This window comes from Hoplias malabaricus, unplaced genomic scaffold (assembly GCF_029633855.1).
Source record: "Hoplias malabaricus isolate fHopMal1 unplaced genomic scaffold, fHopMal1.hap1 H_1, whole genome shotgun sequence".
Classification (NCBI taxonomy): Eukaryota; Metazoa; Chordata; class Actinopteri; order Characiformes; family Erythrinidae; genus Hoplias; species Hoplias malabaricus.
This window is the reverse complement of record NW_027101324.1, coordinates 3379109-3394108: the sequence shown is the minus strand read 5'-3', so window position 1 is coordinate 3394108 and position 15000 is coordinate 3379109. Positions and strand designations below refer to the sequence as shown.

Sequence of the window (15000 nt, the reverse complement as noted above, 5' to 3'; positions counted from 1 at the left end):
ATGGCCGAGAAAAGTGCCCCGAGCCCGGGGAGATAGAGAACCGTAAAGCGCGCGGGTTTGGGGCTCGGGTCTTCCAGTGGGCGGAGTGAGACTTAAAGGAATATTGACGGAGCCATGAAGGGCCCCCCCTGGAGGTCCCATGGCCGAGAAAAGTGCTCCGAGCCCGGGGAGATAGAGAACCGTAAAGCGCGCGGGTTTGGGGCTCGGGTCTTCCAGTGGGCGCTCGTTCCAGCGGCGCGGGCTGGATGGTTTAGTCCGAGGAGGAGTGCTTAAGTGTGGGCCGGATAGGTTCGAGAGGTGCGCTGGGTTGGTGGAGGTCCAGCCCCGGAGGTTTGGAGCGGGGCGATGTAGCGAGCGAGGCCGAGTCGGGTGAGCCTGGGCCGGGCATGGGCGTTGGCGGCGATGGGGGTCTTCTCCCCGGAGGTTTGGAGCGGGCGATGGAGCGAGCGAGGCCGAGTCGGGTGAGCCTGGGCCGGGCATGGGCGTTGGCAGCGACGGGGGTGTCTTCCCCGGAGGTAAGTACCGTGGGGGGCAAGCGTGAGATATTCCAGGCCGGGAAAAGTGAGCTAAATTCGGCAAAGCGTTGTTAAAAAGGGGGGTCGGTTGATTTTTTTGTTAAATCTAAACGAACAAAGGGTGCGAGGCGTGAAAATTGCATTCAGCCGTGATTTTTTGGCAAAGTGCTAACCCTAGTGTTCTCCCAGTGGGACGTTTTAAAGTAGGACTTAGAAAAATTTCTGACCCTCTTCGCCCTAGGTAGCAAGCCCAAAACGGAGCACCTCGGAGAGGTAAAAATTCAGAGGGCATGGGGGTTTCCAGTGCGGTGCCGTCAGGACATTAGGGTTCCTTTAGAAAAGACGAAAGTTTGGGTACACCGTATGTAACTATGACAAGCCCAAGGCTCTGGTTCGCCTGTGGGCATGAATATAGTGAGATTTCCGCGTTATCTCACTGGAGGTGACCCCGGAACGGTTCAAAACCTAAGTCGAGACTTCCATGGGACCCCGGCGATGGGAGTTTGAAGCCCGAGGAGTGACGCCCTCTGGGCTAAGGTTGGTGGTAGGTTCGGCCCCCCTTTCTGGAGGTCTAAACTGACTTCCATGGACCCCGGTGATGCGAATTTGATGCCCGATGAGGAGCACACCTCTGGGCTAAGGGTGGTGGTATGCTCGGCCCCCCCCCTCTGGATGTTTAAACTGACTTCCATGGACCCCGGTGATGCGAATTTGATGCCCGAGGAGTGACTCACCTCTGGGCTAAGGGTGGTGGTATGCTCGGCCCCCCCTCTGGAGGTCTAAACTGACTTCCATGGACCCCGGTGATGCGAATTTGATGCCCGAGGAGTGACTCACCTCTGGGCTAAGGGTGGTGGTATACTCGGCCCCCCCTCTGGAGGTCTCGAATGACTTCCATGGACCCCGGTGATGCGAATTTGATGCCCGATGAGGAGCACACCTCTGGGCTAAGGGTGGTGGTATGCTCGGCCCCCCCCTCTGGATGTTTAAACTGACTTCCATGGACCCCGGTGATGCGAATTTGATGCCCGAGGAGTGACTCACCTCTGGGCTAAGGGTGGTGGTATGCTCGGCCCCCCCTCTGGAGGTCTAAACTGACTTCCATGGACCCCGGTGATGCGAATTTGATGCCCGAGGAGTGACTCACCTCTGGGCTAAGGGTGGTGGTATACTCGGCCCCCCCTCTGGAGGTCTCGAATGACTTCCATGGACCCCGGTGATGCGAATTTGATGCCCGATGAGGAGCACACCTCTGGGCTAAGGGTGGTGGTATGCTCGGCCCCCCCTCTGGAAGTCTAAACTGACTTCCATGGACCCCGGTGATGCGAATTTGATGCCCGAGGAGTGACTCACCTCTGGGCTAAGGGTGGTGGTATGCTCGGCCCCCCCTCTGGAGGTCTCGAATGACTTCCATGGACCCCGGTGATGCGAATTTGATGCCCGATGAGGAGCACACCTCTGGGCTAAGGGTGGTGGTATGCTCGGCCCCCCCTCTGGAAGTCTAAACTGACTTCCATGGACCCCGGTGATGCGAATTTGATGCCCGAGGAGTGACTCACCTCTGGGCTAAGGGTGGTGGTATGCTCGGCCCCCCCCTCTGGAGGTCTCGAATGACTTCCATGGACCCCGGTGATGCGAATTTGATGCCCGATGAGGAGCACACCTCTGGGCTAAGGGTGGTGGTATGCTCGGCCCCCCCTCTGGAAGTCTAAACTGACTTCCATGGACCCCGGTGATGCGAATTTGATGCCCGAGGAGTGACTCACCTCTGGGCTAAGGGTGGTGGTATGCCCAGCCCCCCCTCTGGAGGTCTCGAATGACTTCCATGGACCCCGGTGAAGCGTATTTCATGCCCGATGAGGAGCACACCTCTGGGCTAAGGGTGGTGGTAAGCCCGGCCCCCCCTCTCTGGAGGTCTAGATTGACTTCCATGGACCCCGGTTAAGCGTATTTCATGCCCGAGGAGTGACGCCCTCTGGGCTAAGGGTGGTGGTATGCCCGGCCCCCCCTCTGGAGGTCTCCAAAACCTAAGTCGAGACTTCCATGGACCCCGGTTATCCGAATTTCATGCCCGAGGAGTGACGCCCTCTGGGCTTAGGGTGGTGGTAAGCCCGGCCCCACTCTCTGGAGGTCTAAACTGACTTCCATGGACCCCGGTGATCCGAATTTCATGCCCGAGGAGTGACGCCCTCTCGGCTAGGGTGGTGGTAAGTGCAGCCCCCCCTCTCTGGAGGTCTAAAATGACTTCCATGGACCCCGGTGAAGCGAATTTCATGCCCGAGGAGTGACGCCCTCTCGGCTAGGGTGGTGGTAAGCCAGGCCCCCCCTCTCTGGAGGTCAAAACTGACTTCCATGGACCCCGGTATAGCGTATTTCATGCCCGAGGAGTGACGCCCTCTGGGCTAAGGGTGGTGGTATGCCCGGCCCCCCCTCTGGAGGTCTCCAAAACCTAAGTCGAGACTTCCATGGACCCCGGTTATCCGAATTTCATGCCCGAGGAGTGACGCCCTCTGGGCTTAGGGTGGTGGTAAGCCCGGCCCCACTCTCTGGAGGTCTAAACTGACTTCCATGGACCCCGGTTATCTGAATTTCATGCCCGAGGAGTGACGCCCTCTGGGCTTAGGGTGGTGGTAAGCCCGGCCCCACTCTCTGGAGGTCTAAACTGACTTCCATGGACCCCGGTTATCCGAATTTCATGCCCGAGGAGTGATGAACCTCTGGGCTAAGGGTGGTGGTAAGTGCAGCCCCCCCTCTGGAGGTTTCCAAAACCTAAGTCGAGACTTCCATGGACCCCGGTGATGCGAATTTCAAGCCCGAGGAGTGGTGCCCTCTGGGCTAAGGGTGGTGGTAAGCCCGGCCCCCCCCTCTCTGGAGGTCTAAAAGGACTTCCATGGACCCCGGTATAGCGTATTTCATGCCCGAGGAGTGACGCCCTCTGGGCTTAGGGTGGTGGTAAGTGCAGCCCCCCCTCTGGAGGTTTCCAAAACCTAAGTCGAGACTTCCATGGACCCCGGTGATGCGAATTTCAAGCCCGAGGAGTGGTGCCCTCTGGGCTAAGGGTGGTGGTAAGCCCGGCCCCCCCTCTCTGGAGGTCTAAACTGACTTCCATGGACCCCGGTGTAGCGTATTTCATGCCCGAGGAGTGACGCCCTCTGGGCTTAGGGTGGTGGTAAGCCAGGCCCCCCCCCCTCTCTGGAGGTCAAAATTGACTTCCATGGACCCCGGTTATCCGAATTTTATGCCCGAGGAGTGACGCCCTCTGGGCTAAGGGTGGTGGTAAGTCCGGCTCCCACCCTCTGGATGCGTTCAAAACCTAAGTCGAGACTTCCATGGACCCCGGTGATGCGAAGTGACATGCCCGAAGAGTGGTGCCTTCTGGGCTAAGGTTGTGATAAGCCCGGTCTCTCCTCTGGAGGTCTGTGGTTTTAAAGTGAATATTTTCTAAGTCCCTCACCTGAGATTTTAAGAGAATCAGGACCCTCCTCAAGCCTCGTAGCGAGTCCGAGGGAGGTTCATCGTTGTCGGCTATGCGAAAGGGGTTCAGACGCCTCTAATCCTGTGGGCATATGGTTTCTCAGCCTGGTGCCGTCGGGATATTAGGGAGGCATTAAATCAGACGTAAGTTTGGGTAACAGCGATGCGAAACGCTATGCCCAAAGGAGTGGCTTCCCGATGGGCTTGAAATAATGGGAATGTCCGCTCTGCTTCCCTGGATGTGTTCAAAACCTAAGTCGAGACATCCGTAGACCCCGTTGATGCGAATTCCATGCCCGAGGAGTGACGCCCTCTGGGCTTAAGGGTGGTGGTAAGACCGGCCCCACTCTCTGGAGGTCTAAACTGACTTCCATGGACCCCGGTGATTCGAATTTCAAGCCCGAGGAGGTGCACACCTCCGGGCTAAGGGGATGGTTTGGGTGGCCTCCCCTCTGGATGTGTTCAAAACCTAAGTTGAGACATCCATAGACCCCGGTAATCCGAATTTCATGCCCGAGGAGTGACGCCCTCTGGGCTTAAGAGTGGTGGTAAGACCGGCCCCACTCTCTGGAGGTCTAAACTGACTTCCATGGACCCCGGTGATGCGAATTTCATGCCCGAGGAGTGGCGCCCTCTGGGCTAAGAGTGGTGGTAAGACCGGCCCCACTCTCTGGATGTCTAAAATGACTTCCATGGACCCCGGTGATTCGAATTTGAAGCCCGAGGAGGTGCACACCTCCGGGCTAAGGGGATGGTTTGGGTGGCCTCCCCTCTGGATGTGTTCAAAACCTAAGTTGAGACATCCATAGACCCCGGTAATCCGAATTTCATGCCCGAGGAGTGACGCCCTCTGGGCTTAAGGGTGGTGGTAAGACCGGCCCCACTCTCTGGATGTCTAAAATGACTTCCATGGACCCCGGTGATGCGAATACACAAGCCCGAGGAGTGGCACACCTCTGGGCTAAGGGGATGGTTTGGGTTGCCTCCCCTCTGGAGGTCTAAAAATGACTTCCATAGACCCCGGCGAAGCGAATTTAAAGCCCGAGGACTGGCACCCCTCTGGGCTAAGGGGATGGTTAGGGTGGCCTCCCCTCTGGATGTCTAAAATGACTTCCATGGACCCCGGTGATGCGAATACACAAGCCCGAGGATTGGCACACCTCTGGGCTAAGGGGATGGTTTGGGTTGCCTCCCCTCTGGAGGTCTAAAAATGACTTCCATAGACCCCGGCGAAGCGAATTTAAAGCCCGAGGACTGGCACCCCTCTGGGCTAAGGGGATGGTTAGGGTGGCCTCCCCTCTGGATGTCTAAAATGACTTCCATGGACCCCGGTGATGCGAATACACAAGCCCGAGGAGTGGCACACCTCTGGGCTAAGGGGATGGTTTGGGTTGCCTCCCCTCTGGAGGTCTAAAAAATGACTTCCATAGACCCCGGCGAAGCGAATTTAAAGCCCGAGGACTGGCACCCCTCTGGGCTAAGGGTGGTGGTTAATCCGGCCCCCCCTTCTGGATGTGTTCAAAACCTAAGTCGAGACATCCATGGACCCCCGGTGATGCGAAGTGACATGCCCGAGGAGTGACGCCCTCTGGGCTAAGGTTGTGATAAGCCCGGTCTCTCCTCTGGAGGTCTGTGGTTTTAAAGTGAAAATTTTCTAAGTCCCTCACCTGAGATTTTAAGAAAATCAGGACCCTCCTCAAGCCTCGTAGCGAGTCCGAGGGAGGTTCATCGTTGTCGGCTATGCGAACGAGGTTCCAACGCCTCAAATCCTGTGGGCATATGGTTTCTCAGCCTGGTGCCGTCGGGATATTAGGGAGGCATTAAATCAGACGTAAGTTTGGGTAACAGCGATGCGAAACGCTATGCCCAAAGGAGTGGCTTCCCGATGGGCTTGAAATAATGGGAATGTCCGCTCTGCTTCCCTGGATGTGTTCAAAACCTAAGTCGAGACATCCGTAGACCCCGTTGATGCGAATTCCATGCCCGAGGAGTGGCACACCTCTGGGCTAAGGGTTGGTGGTAAGTCAGGCCCCACCCTCTGGAGGTTTTCAAAACCTAAGTCGAGACCTCCGTAGACCCCGGTGATGCGAATACCGAAGCCCGAGGACTGGCACCCCTCTGGGCTAGGGTGGGGATAAGATATGCCCCCACCCTCTGGAGGTTTTCAAAACCTAAGTCGAGACCTCCGTAGACCCCGGTGATGCGAAATGACATGCCCGAGGACTGGCACCCCTCTGGGCTAGGGTGGGGATAAGATATGCCCCCACCCTCTGGAGGTTTTTAAAACCTAAGTCGAGACCTCCATAGAACCCCGGTGATGCGAAGTGACATGCCCGAGGACTGGCACCCCTCTGGGCTAGGGTGGTGGTTAATCCGGCCCCACCTCTGGAGGTTTTCAAAACCTAAGTCGAGACCTCCATAGACCCCGGTGATGCGAATACCGAAGCCCGAGGACTGGCACCCCTCTGGGCTAGGGTGGTGGTTAATCCGGCCCCCCCTCTGGAGGTTTTCAAAACCTAAGTCGAGACCTCCATAGACCCCGGTGATGCGAATACCGAAGCCCGAGGACTGGCACCCCTCTGGGCTAAGGGGATGGTTTGGGTGGCCTCCCCTTCAATCCCGATGATTCGTTCGATATATGCCCAGGGAGGTGAACACTTCTCTGGGCGTGAGGGGGTCGAGCGTATGAGGGTTGTACCCCGTTATGGTTCCTACTATAAACGAATCCGAGCGGCGGGTCCACAGGCCACCGACCACCTGCCCACTTGCGGGGTGGGTGCGACGGGCCGCCCGCCGGCAGTTGTCCCCGTTCCTAACCTAACTCTTGCCCGTGCGCGAGTCGAAAGGGGCATACAAACCCCCGAGGCGAAGACCGGCGTTCCGCTTGGTCTAATGTGGGATCTCCCAGATTTTCCCCTCCGCGGGGACTTGGGAGCGCACCACCGGGCCCCCGCGCTGGAAACGGCCGGAGGCAAAGAGCGCATTAGAGGTGTCACGGATCGGTCTTTTTAAACGGACCGCGGCTGGAAGTTCGCAGGGGAAGAGGCGCTCGGTTTACGGTTCCCGGGCCCGACCCCCTTCGTCTTCTTAAATCGAGAAAACTAACCGTAGGCTCCGGGGGGGCGAATCGTAAAACCTTTGCCGACCTCCTCGCACTGCGAGGGGGCCAGGATTTTGCGGCTTGTCCGCGTATCGGTCCTACCAAGGACCGCGGCTGGAAGTTCGGTGGTGAGCCCTCGACCTTACGAGATTGGGGGCAAAACCCTTCGTCTTCTGAACATCAGACGGCTCCGGGGGGGGCGTACCGTAAAACCTATGCCGACCTCCTCGCGCTTTGAGGGGGCCAGGAAATTCTCTTCCATTCTCTTCCCTTAAACGGACGTCCTTTACGCCCGTTCGAAATGCGGCATACCCGGAGCACCAGGGGCAGGCTTCTAATCCGAAATAATACCGGCTTTTAGAACGATCCTCCCCGCCACGTGCTCCAGCCTCCATGGCTCGTGGACCCCCCGTAACAGGGGGTCCGCTTGTCCCAGAATCGTTCCGAGGGAGACTTAGCCTATCCGTCGGTCTAATTTCCACCGCAGTTTGGGTCCGTTAAAAGGTCCGAGTCGGTGGTGCCTTAGGGTCGGGATCCTATTGAGGGAAGGAACCGGCCCCTAGCCTGCACCGTCCGGGCCTTGAATCGTACATTTTCCAAGTAGTCAAACCCCCGATTGCAGACCCACCTCCGGGGGGTCTCGTTCGAAAAGCCTTTCCGCGGTGCGCGTCTCTTCCTCCTTCGGGGGGTCGAGTTCCACGCACCACCGACTCTCTCTCTTTCCCCAAGCCGGGTTTGAGTACCAGAGGGATCGGCCTGGTTGATCCTGCCAGTATCATATGCTTGTCTCAAAGATTAAGCCATGCAAGTCTAAGTACACACGGGCGTTGGTACAGTGAAACTGCGAATGGCTCATTAAATCAGTTATGGTTCCTTTGATCGCTCCACACGTTACTTGGTATAACTGTGGTAATTCCAGAGCTAATACATGCAAACGAAGCGTTGGAAGTGGGGGTGCCGTTTCGAGGTGGTCGGTGACTGGTTCACCTTCCCCCCTCGGCGCCCCCCACGGATACGTGCATTTATCAGAACCAAAAAACCCCCTCCCGACTCCGGTCGGGTCCGCTTTGGTGACTCTAGATAACCTTTGGCCGATCGCAGAGCCCTTCGGGGCGGCGACGTCTCATTCGAGTGTCTGCCCTATCAACTTTCGACGGTAGTCTACGGGACTACGTGTGGTGACCACGGGTAACGGGGAATCTGGGTTCGATTCCGGAGAGGGAGCCTGAGAAACGGCTACCACATCCAAGGAAGGCAGCAGGCGCGCAAATTACCCATTCCCGACACGGGGAGGTAGTGACGAAAAATATCGGTGCGAGGCCCCGTTTGAAGGTTTCGGGACCGAAATGAACTCAATCTACGTCCGTGGGTGAGGACCCATTGGAGGGCAAGTCTGGTGCCAGCAGCCGCGGTAATTCCAGCTCCAATAGCGTATGTTAACGTTGCTGCAGTTAAAAAGCTCGTAGTTGGATCCGGGGACGGGTCCCGGCTGCCGGGCCTCTGCCCGTCCGGACTTCGCGGTGGGAAGCTGCCCCTCTCCGGGGGGGTTGGGGACCCCCCGCGGGTCTCTGGGTGGAGGTCGCGGGACCTTGTCCCTACTCATCCGGTGTCCTCTGCTCCCTTCCTCCGCGGAGAGGCCCTTAGCTGGGTCGTCCGCCGCGGTTGAATACGTGGGGGGCGGAAGGGTCCGGTGCGTTTACTTTGAACAAAACAGAGTGCTCAAAGCAGGCCGAAGCGTGCCTTGAATGGACTGAGCTAGGAATAATGGAATAAGGCCTTCCCATGGGGGGCGAGTCGGAGCTCTTCGGCGAGGCGGCCGGGCGGGGCCGTTTTCTGGCCGCCGCACGGTTCCCCGAGCCGGGGGGGTATCCGACCGCTCTCTTGGTCCTATTTCGTGGGTTTGACGGACCAAAGGTCATGATTAAGAGGGACGGCCGGGGGCATTCGTACCGCACCGAGAGAGGTGAAATTCGTAGACCGGTGCGGGACGGACAAAAGCGAAGGCATTTGCCAAGAATGTTTTCATTAATCAAGAACGAAAGTCGGAGGATCGAAGACGATCAGGTACCGTCGTAGTTCCGACCGTAAACTATGCCGACCCGCGATCCGGCGGCGTTGGGTTAACGACTATGACCCGCCGGGCAGCGTCCGGGAAACCACGAGTCTTTGGGCTCTGGGGGGAGTACGGTTGCAAAGCTGAAACTTAAAGGAATTGACGGAAGGGCACCACCAGGAGTGGAGCTTGCGGCTTAATTTGACTCAACGCGGGGAACCTAACCCGGCCCGGACACGGTAAGGATTGACAGATTGACGGCTCTTTCTCGATTCTGTGGGTGGTGGTGCATGGCCGTTGGTAGTTCGTGGAGCGATTCGTCTGGTCAATTCCGGTAACGAACGAGATCCCATCCTTTAAGTAGTTACACGGCCCCTCTCCTGGGTCGGACTCTATCCCCGAAGGTCCCCGTTCGCGGGGGGTCCCCATCGGGGTGGGGGTGTTGGGGGTTTCGGCGGGGGTCCGGTTCTACCCCGGATCGGTTCGGGGAGGTGATGCGGTTGACGGGGGTTCAGTTCTGCGTCGAGTGGGTGGCTCCGGCCTCTCCCCTTCGCGTTCGGTTCCCTCCCCGATGCCGTCCGCACCTCGTTCCGCTCTCCGGGTGTGGGTTGTCCGTCCTTCGCCTTCGCCTTCGCCTTCCCTCTCCCCTCCCCGGTGCCCTCCCGCTTACCGCGGGCCTGAAGGTTGGGGTTCGCCCGGTGGGAATCAGCGGTCGGTGGCTAAACTTCTTAGAGCGATTTGTGGCACAGAAGCCACTTGAGAAATGGAGCAATAACAGGTCTGTGATGCCCTTAGAAGTCCGGGGTCGCACGTGAGCTACAATGGCTGGTTCAACATGTAAGTTACCCTACGCCGAGAGGTGCGGGCAATCCTATGAACGCCATTCCCCGCTGGGGACAGGGGATTGCAACTATTCCCCTCGAACGAGGAATTCCAAGTAGGCGCGGGTCACCAGCCCGCGTCGATTAAGTCCCTGCCCTTTGTACACACCGCCCGTCGCTACTACCGATCGGATGCCTCGGTGAGGTCCTCGGACCGTCCCCGGGGCGGCCCTCGAACGGGGGTCGCCTCCGGGCGATGGGAAGTCGATCGAACCCGGACATCTAGAGGGAGTAAAAGTCGTAACAAGGTTTTCGTAGGGGAACCTGCGGAAGGATCAATAACGGTGACCTGGCCGCGGTCGGCGCCCGCAGTCCGTGCCGGTTGTCGAGTCGGACTCGAGAGGCCGAACCTCCCCCCCGGCGGGTACCTTCAAGGTATGGACCGCAGAAGCCTCGTACCTTTCGTCGTCGGCCGACGTGAGTCTCTCCCCCCTCCGGGTGGGTGGACGTAGCGAGCCGGCTTCGGAACTCGGGGTTATGCGAGGACCGCCTTAGGTGCATAGGTACCCCGGTCCGCCCCTCCCGTTCGCGGGGGGAAGAGTGGCGCCGGAGCCGCCCGCCGGGTAGTTAAACCCAAAAAACCATTGATCGTTGAAGGCTTGATTGTGCGTGCGCGAGTCAAAGGGGCTTACTCACCCCCAGGGCGTTGGCCGGTGCTCGCCGGCCTCGGTGGGATCTCCCTGAACCCATCCCCCCGGCACAGGGGGCGGTGGTGGACGGGAGCGTACCGCCGGGCGAAACTCTTTCCCCTCACGGGGTTAGAGCGGAGCTTAAGAGCGCATGCAAAATACCCCCGATGTTGGCTTCGCAGAGACGGACCGTATAATAGTCTAAGGCCGGTGCGCGAGTTGAAGGGGCCTCACGAACCCCGGATGCGTTTATAAACACCCGAAAGGAGACGGCCGGTGCCCGCCGGTCCTGACTAGGTGGGATCTACCCAGCGCCTTCCCCTAAGCGGGGACTTGGGAGCGTACCACCGGGCCTCGCTCATACCCTCCGGGGTGGAGAGCTTGGCTTTGAGCGCACGCCTGAATGCCTTAGACCGGGACCCGTAACGCAGCGAACCAAACCCCTGGGCCTCGCCGGGAACGGCGGGTGCCTAGACCCCGGTCTCCTAAACCACGTAAGTCTCGGGCACCTACTCGGGCGATCGTCCCCCGGGCCGTAACTCCTCGGTCCGGTGGTGACGCCCAGGTTCAATGACCTTTCCCCCCCTGCACGGGGGTGGAAGGCACCCGGCTTGAAATATATTGGCAAAAATTGTCTCTTGTTCGAATGGCTTCCTTCGCCCGGCCTGTAACGGGCCGGGCACAAACCCGAATACGACTCTTAGCGGTGGATCACTCGGCTCGTGCTTCGATGAAGAACGCAGCCATCTGCGTTAACTAATGTGAATTGCAGGACACAGATCATCGAAATTTCGAACGCATATTGCGGCCGCGGGGGTCCATCCCGCGGCCACGCCTGTCTGAGGGTCGCTTTACCCATCGATCGGTCTCCGCGCCCCCGCTGAGAGAGAGAGACCGCGGCTGGAAGCTCGCAGGGCCTGAAAACGGCCCTTCGTCTTCCCAAACGAAGACTCGGTTCCGAGCCAGTCCACGCGGCCCGTGTTGCGAGAGAGCTCCGTACAGGGAACGGAGGGAGAGCCGAGTAGGTCCGGGTCCACGTCCGTTACGGTCTCTCCCCGAGTCCCGAGCGGGGCTCCGCGCAGTCGGACGCGGGGGTGGCGAGTGCCGATTAAACCCAGCGAGCGGGCGAGTGAGCGGGCGGGCGAGCGGCCGGGGTGGGGGGGAAGGTGTCGCGGAGTTCGGTCTCGTGCCGGGCTCTCGCCCCTCGCCCCTAGCCTTCGGCCCTCCGCCTCCGCCCTCGCCCCCGCATAAGAAACCTCTGTGTGCGGCCTCAGATCAGACGAGACGACCAGCTGAACTTAAGCATATCAGTAAGCGGAGGAAAAGAAACTAACAAGGATTCCCTTAGTAGCGGCGAGCGAACAGGGAAGAGCCCAGCGCTGAATCCCACTTTCCCCTGACCGGGGTTGGCCGGGAAATGTAGCGTACGGAAGTCCGTAAGATCCGTCTCGGTGCGGACGCGGGACCAAGTCCTCGCGAACGTGGCTTCTTCCCATAGACGGTGAAAGCCCGGTAGCGAGTCCCGCGTTCCCGCCCGGGTAGGTCGGGCTTCTCGGAGTCGGGTTGCTTGGGAATGCAGCCCAAAGCGGGTGGTAAACTCCATCTAAGGCTAAATACCGGCACGAGACCGATAGCGAACCGAGTACCGTGAGGGAAAGTTGAAACAGGACTTTGAAGAGAGAGTTCAACAGAGCGTGAAACCGTTGAGAGGTAAACGTACGGGGACCGAGAAGACTGCCCCGGGGGATTCAGCCGGGCGGACGGCCCCGCGCTCGTCGGGTTCCGCGGTCGGGGGTGCGAGCGTATCCGGGCGAGAGGGGTGGGGTGCCGACTCCACCGCTCCCCGCTTCGGCTCTGCGCTTCGCCTCTGGACTTCGGGCCTGTCGGGCGTACGGAGGTCCGGCCCCGCCCGGTGTACTTTCCCCGCGTGGTGGTGAGTCGCGACCGGCTCCGGTTAGGCTTGGAAGGGCCCGAGGGTGAAGGTAGGTCCGTCCGGAGAAGGGAGTCCCCACGCGGCCCCCGGACACGGGCGTTCCGCTACAGCCCCTCGCTCCGACTTCGCCGATAACGCCGGGGCCGTGGAGCAATGTCCTTTCCGCGTTCTCCCCTCCTCCGGGATGGGGATGGGGGCCCCCCCCGATCGTTCGGTCGAAGCGGGCCGGCTGGGCTGTCCTCAGCCCCGGGCTAGGCCCGCTACGGCGATGCGGGGGGCGATCCAGGCCCACAGCACCCGAACGCCTAAGGTCAGCGGCTAAGTTCGGACCCCGAACGACCCGTCTTGAAACACGGACCAAGGAGTCTAACGCGTATGCGAGTCGAAGGGACCAGAACCCCCGGAGGCGCAACGAAGGTGAAGGCCGGCGCGCGTCGGCTGAGGTGGGATCCGTCCTAACCCTCCGAGGGGGCGGGCGGCGCACCACCGGCCTGCTCTTCCCACGTGCGGAGAGCGGAGCCAGAGCATACGCGGTGGTACCCGAAAGATGGTGAACTATGCCTGGGCAGGGCGAAGCCAGGGGAAACCCTGAGTGGAGGCCCGCAGCGGTCCTGACGTGCAAATCGGTCGTCCGACCTGGGTATAGGGGCGAAAGACTAATCGAACCATCTAGTAGCTGGTTCCCTCCGAAGTTTCCCTCAGGATAGCCGGCGCCGAAACTTCAAGTTTTATCCGGTAAAGAAATGACTGGAGGCCGCGGGGCCGAAACGGGCCTCGCCCTACTCTCAAACTTTAAATGGGTAAGAGGCCCGGCTCGCAGGCTTGGAGCCGGGCATGGAATTGACGGTGCCGAGTGGGCCACTTTTGGTAAGCAGAACTGGTGCTGCGGGATGAACCGAACGCGCGGGTTAAGGCGCCCGACGCAGACGCTCATCAGACCCCAAGAAAGGTGTCGGTTGATATAGACAGCGGGGCGGTGGCCATGGAAGTCGGCATCCGCTAAGGAGTGTGTAACAACTCACCTGCCGAATCAACTGGCCCTGAAAATGGATGGCGCTGGAGCGTCGGGCCCATACCCGGCCGTCGCTGGCGGTACTTGTCTCCCACCCCCCCCAAAAGCCAGCGAGAATGAGAGAGAGAACCGAGACTCATGGGACCGTATGCCGCGACGAGTAGGAGGGGCGCCGCGGTGGCGCAGAAGCCTTTGGCGCGAGCCTGGGTCGAGCCGCCGCGGGTGCAGATCTTGGTGGTAGTAGCAAATATTCAGATGAGAACTTTGAAGGCCGAAGTGGAGAAGGGTTCCACGCCGACAGCGCTTGGCCGTGGGTTAGTCGGTCCTAAGGGATAGGCGAGCGCCGTTCGGAAAATGCTGGGGCGATGGTCTCGTCTGCCTCGCGCTGACCGAAAGGGGATCGGGCCAATATCCCCGTACCTGGGATTGGTGGAGATCGAGCCGCCGAGAGGCGCTCCCGTGGCGGTAACGCAAACGAACCCGGAGACGCCGGTGGGGACCCCGGGGAGGATTCTCTCTCCTTGCTAAAGAGCTGGAGCGCCCTGGAATGGGTTCGACCCCGAGATAGGGGCTCAACGCTCTGAAAGGCGTCGCATGCGCTATGCGACGGCCGGGACGTTTCCCATCGGCCCTTGAAAATCCGGGGGAGGTATAGTGAATTTCCCCCCAGGCCGTACCCATATCCGCATCAGGTCTCCAAGGTGAACAGCCTCTGGCGTGTTGGAACAATGTAGGTAAGGGAAGTCGGCAAGACGGATCCGTAACTTCGGGATAAGGATTGGCTCTAATGGCTGAGCTCGGTCGGGCCCGTGTCTGCTGATGCGGGGTCCGAAAGCCCGGTGCTGCCCGTGCGACGGGGAGCTGTTCCCGGTCCACCTTCGGGCCCCCCCCCACTGGGTCCTGCGCGCGAGGAAGCGCACGGCGAGAGATTGTCCCCCCAGTATATCCAAACCCCCGTGAACAAGGCTCCGTCTGTCTGTCGGGGTCGATGAGAGTGGGTCGCGGCGAGCGAGACCTTAAGCCCCGGTGCGTGTCCCCCCCTCGGCGGTGGCGCTTAGGGGGCCTCGGTCAGGTCGACGGTAGGGGAGCCGGTCGTCGGTGGGATGCCGGCGGGGGAGCGTCCTTCGGGACTAACCTCCGTCGGATGACCGCCTTCGGCCTCCCTCTCCCTACCTAAGCCGGGCCGGGCTCCCGACGCCCGTCGCCGGGTGGGCCGCCCCCGGCTAAGCTCGAGCGTCCGGCCCTTCGCTCTCCCCCGATGGGACGCGGAGGGACGCAATGGAACGTAGGTCCGCGTGGGGGGGTTGCGGTCTCTCGTGCGTGTGTGGACTCGTAGCGGGCCACCGCCGGTGGTGGGGCTTCGGTGGGTCGGGGCGGTGTCCCTGGAGCCTCGCGCGCCGAGC

The 15000-nt window shown here is 60.2% G+C and overlaps 1 non-coding gene and 1 pseudogene across 1 annotated transcript; both read left to right on the top strand.

Moving 5' to 3' along the window:
• The first annotated feature begins 11347 nt into the window (after positions 1-11347).
• On the top strand, positions 11348-11501 carry LOC136686008 (5.8S ribosomal RNA). The gene has a single exon (XR_010800259.1). It is a non-coding gene; the product is annotated as a 5.8S ribosomal RNA (ribosomal RNA).
• Positions 11502-11917: 416 nt separating this feature from the next.
• The window catches only part of LOC136685982 (28S ribosomal RNA), a 4635-nt pseudogene continuing 1552 nt past the window's right edge, over positions 11918-15000 (top strand).